The sequence below is a fragment of the Mastacembelus armatus genome, chromosome 15 (assembly GCF_900324485.2).
Source record: "Mastacembelus armatus chromosome 15, fMasArm1.2, whole genome shotgun sequence".
In the NCBI taxonomy this organism is placed as follows: Eukaryota; Metazoa; Chordata; class Actinopteri; order Synbranchiformes; family Mastacembelidae; genus Mastacembelus; species Mastacembelus armatus.
In genome coordinates this window covers 16,315,655-16,320,065 of record NC_046647.1, presented here as the reverse complement: position 1 = coordinate 16,320,065, position 4,411 = coordinate 16,315,655, and positions in this window count along the sequence as shown.

Below are 4,411 nucleotides of genomic sequence, written 5' to 3'. Positions count from 1 at the left end.
CTGAAATATGAAAATGATTTGGAGCACTCCAGCAGGTAGAATTTGTCACCACACCAGTTGGGAGGTTGTTTTGTTCTTTTTAATCTCAGCTGTAACCTTCAGTGTCCTCCACTGACAGGAAATGCAGTTTATCAACTGGGGATGACACAGGCGGAGGTGATATATGCAGGACTGTACTTCCCCAGATAACTCTAATAGCGTGAAGCCCTGTTTCTGCTCTGTTCCTCGTTTTCAACCAACAGGGAAATTCCTGAAGTAGGAGAGGCTGATCAAATAAAATGATACTTTGAAGTATGCACTTGAGTCCCACGATGACTTCGCCAAGTCCTCAAATGACATCTAAGAATTAAATAAAGGCACCTTGTCATCTCAGTAAAAAAAAAAAAAAAAAAGTGGGGGGAATGAAGTACCTCTGGTAGGTGTTTTCTTTGAAGAACAATTTTTATACGTTTCCTTGAGTTGAGAGAAGTAGATGTGCCAAACACACACACACAGGTAGAGTGGCCTACATTATCTTAGAGTTTTGCTTAATAAAAGAACAGCCTTGTGTCTGTTACATGTATGTCTGCTGGTCTCAGGCCACGAGTGCTTGTGGAGAGAAGATGAGCACATGGCAAAAGTATGTGTGTCCTCAATTCTACAACACAGAGGGAGATTCAGCTCCTGCAGTATGTCCAGTATGTTTTGGATTGGAAATATCATCAGTCATTTTTTATCAAATTTAATATCTCTTCTGTATTCATATCCCTACAGTATATAGTTCTAACTTTAATACATGTCTTGATGAGCTGAGAGAAAAAAATCAGGGGCCTTTTTATTATCTACTGAGTTACCATTTAGTACAACTGGCATCCATTAGGTGGCAGCACTGAGCATGAATGGAAATTTGAGGCATTTCTATAAAAAATATTACTATATTAGCCAGCGATCCCTGTCAAGGATGGAGAAAACATGTCTTACAGCATTTTCCTCTATATTATTATTATTATTTATAGATTTTCCATTATAGCCTATGCATGTTCCATCATACATTAAGGCTAAGAAGACTTTGTTTTGGACAATGTGCAGGATATACAGTCTTTTAATGACAAATTTATAATGTTCTTCACCTTCAACATTTCCTCGCTTTTACACAGCTGTCGAATAAAACCCTGCAGAGGAGAGTTCATAACCACTCTGAGAGTATAGCCTGTGTCTATGAAAGCCAAGATTTGTTGCTTTTTATTCTGAGAGAGGATGGGTTTATACATTGACACACACATGCACACACACGCGCACACACCCTCACACACACACACACACACACACACACACACACACACACACACGCACACACACACACACACACACACACAGAAACAGACACCACCTTCTGCTCGGGCAGTCAATAAGCAGACTGTGGCTTTGGCAGTGCTCTATCTTATTTACAGGACGTTTGTTGCACTTGACATTTATCGTGGCTCCAGGGCCATGAACTTCATGCAAACGCCATCGAAGCATTCAGTGCCAAGGGCCCGGGGCCTCCTCTCTCGGCGTCATCACAAGTCTTTTCACGCTAAGATAAATCACTTCCACTGGACCCCACGCACAGGGAAGGATTCAAGTGGGGTAGGGGGTGGTGGGTGAGAGGATAGAGAGTTAGATGAGGGGAGCAGGGAGGAGGCCAGACAGAGGCTTTGGCAGAGGAGTGTTAACATCCAAGGAATACCCAGAGGTTAACGCCCGGCCCATTTCTTCCTCATTAATTGCAGTGTGCATTCACACAAATACCACTAACCATTATGAAGCCTGCATATGGTTTGGGTAAATGCTCTTTAGATCTCAGAGGGATGTAAATACTGTCACCACATGACTGTGCCTGGTCTGCCAATGGCCACGGGACATGAAAGCCCTCATTCTTATCCATCTGATATATGCAGTATGTTGACCTAAAGGCTTGGGTGGAAGGGTATGTACTTTTCTGAGAGAAAAAATGCTTGTAGCTATTGTGGCTACTACAGTTTAAGTGTCATCAAACAAAGAAAAGAAAATCAAAGACCTTGTGTAGAGTTCTCCAGGTTTTTGGCTGCCACATCAGCATCAGTGGCTGGATGTTCAAGAGTATATACCAGGTGGAGACTTCTACATGTATTGTGTGTTTTGAGCATTGAGCATTGCATCCCCTGTCAGTCTGCAAGAGTGCAGGGCACAATAACATGATGTACTAGTATCAAATGAAAATGAAAAAGTGCAAAGTGTAAACAATATGCATCATTATACTCCCAAAACGTTAAGCTCTCAGTTACATACAAGTTTCACTGTGATAGTTGTGTTGATGCTATGTGTATTTTATTTTTAAAGTAAATAAACAAAAACCTACCAATCCATATGTCTGTTGCATTATAACAGGAACAGATGTAGGAAATAATCCAGATGAAATAGAAGTATTTAAATCAAAATGCAAAGCAATAAACGGGCAGTAAGAGTTGAGTAACACAACTATAGCAGAGCCTGTACAAAGTCAGCAGCTCACATAAATTAGAAATAATATCCATAGATCTGGTCTGACTCAGGTACACGACTGAATCTGGTGAGGCACAAAGCTTACACGCAGTCTGTCTGGCATTATTTGCCATACAGGCTGCAGTTCAACATGACCAGGAAGTGCTGAGCGTCATTGTATCTGTTTGAGTGCTGGTATCCCAGAATGGCAAATGATGGTTGATGAGCCACATCTCAGAAGCCCTGACACAGCATCAAAGCTATATCTATCTAAAATAATTTTTAAGCAAAGCTAAATGGCTGACAGTTATTTTGGTAACATTAAAGGTGGGGAGGTAGGAGATAGACGAAAGCTTTTGTAAGTGTTGGACAATGGACAATGTTTCCTGCAGGCAGTACAGACCAGTGTAATCTTGACTCACAACTCAAAACATCTGCTTGTTCATTTAGCACTAGCTAGCATGGTACCATCTCATGGTATGTCAGTGAATAGACCTTCAGTAAAATGCTTTGATCAATAAATGGATTATAGTTGTCACATAGCTTTCAGTGTACATCTTCAGTTGATAGGAAACAACCACAAAAAAGAAAAATACAGGAAAGCGGTTTTTGCCATACAGTAGGCACTCTTAAAACAAAATTTAGCAGACTTAAAAGAAAATTTCTTGATTTTCTTGACAGATTTCAAAATCAAACATACTATGGAAACTATAGCTGACTGAAGATCTGACAGGAGATAGTGTATGATCCTATTATAGGTAGAAAAGAACAAGCCCTAATAGTGGTACGCATTAGAAAATGGCTTCAGTGTAGAATGATAAATGTGCCACCAAATCCTGCAAGCAGCTCTCAGGGCAATATATCCTCACACAATCAGCAGCAAATTATAAATCAAACTTCCCACAGGTCCATATGATTCATTACAATTTATCAACGGTAATTTACAGACGTGGATTTCAGAAGCTTTTAACTTTGCCATGGCAGTAATTTACAAACTGAAAGACAAAAAAATAATGAAAACAACACCGCTGTATTTTTCAGCTAAACTGGCAGTGCGGTAGCTAAACAGTACGGAGGGGTAAAAAATTAGATAGCTGATGAAGGCTCATTGATTCAAATGCTTGATGTTCTTGGAAAGGTAAAAGGATGACACTGAGGAATTAGCTTCAGGCTGCTTTCTGAGCATCTTCACAGAACCATACAGAGATACTCAAACTCAGAGATTCTGTGCAAAAATATGGTAATGATTACATCAAAAACACACCTGAGGCAAACAACTAACAGACAGTACAAAAGACACTCCAACAAAACTCTATTTATACATACTACTGAGGCTCTGCTGGTGTCATCTCTCTAAAAAAGAAACATGCAGACCAATAGCAGACCAGGTTTCCTATCGTAGAAACAATTAAATGACAATATTACTAGTAATTATAATCTGTTGATAATGACTGGTGTCACTGATGTTTGCCTGCTCTCAGGGAAGCTTTGGGACATTTGATGAGACACTTAGCTTTGCCACCATAACCTCTCTCTGTGTAAGTGTGTGTTCATTTTGCTCTGCTCTTCCAAAGGTGCCGCTGATCTCCACTGGGGCTATTTCTGGTGCTGCCTGCCACCGATGATGTTGACAGCAATCGCCTTGCCACATCACAGTCACTGCAAAGGTCAGACCAAATGAGAGGGATGTGTAAGCAAAGCCTGTCCTCCTGCCACAGCCTGATCTGGCCTCAGGCATGCTGGCTGATGAGGCCTAAACATCAGCACAGGGTCATTATTTCAACTAGAGAAGCACTTAACTTCTGCACTCCCTGTCTCTGAGGACACTGCTGCAGCAAGACAGGCAAGGGAGAGAGAAAGAGGGAGAGAGAGGTAGGGCACAATGTTGGGTTTTGTCCCCAAAGTATGGAGGAGAACAATTTTTTGTCTT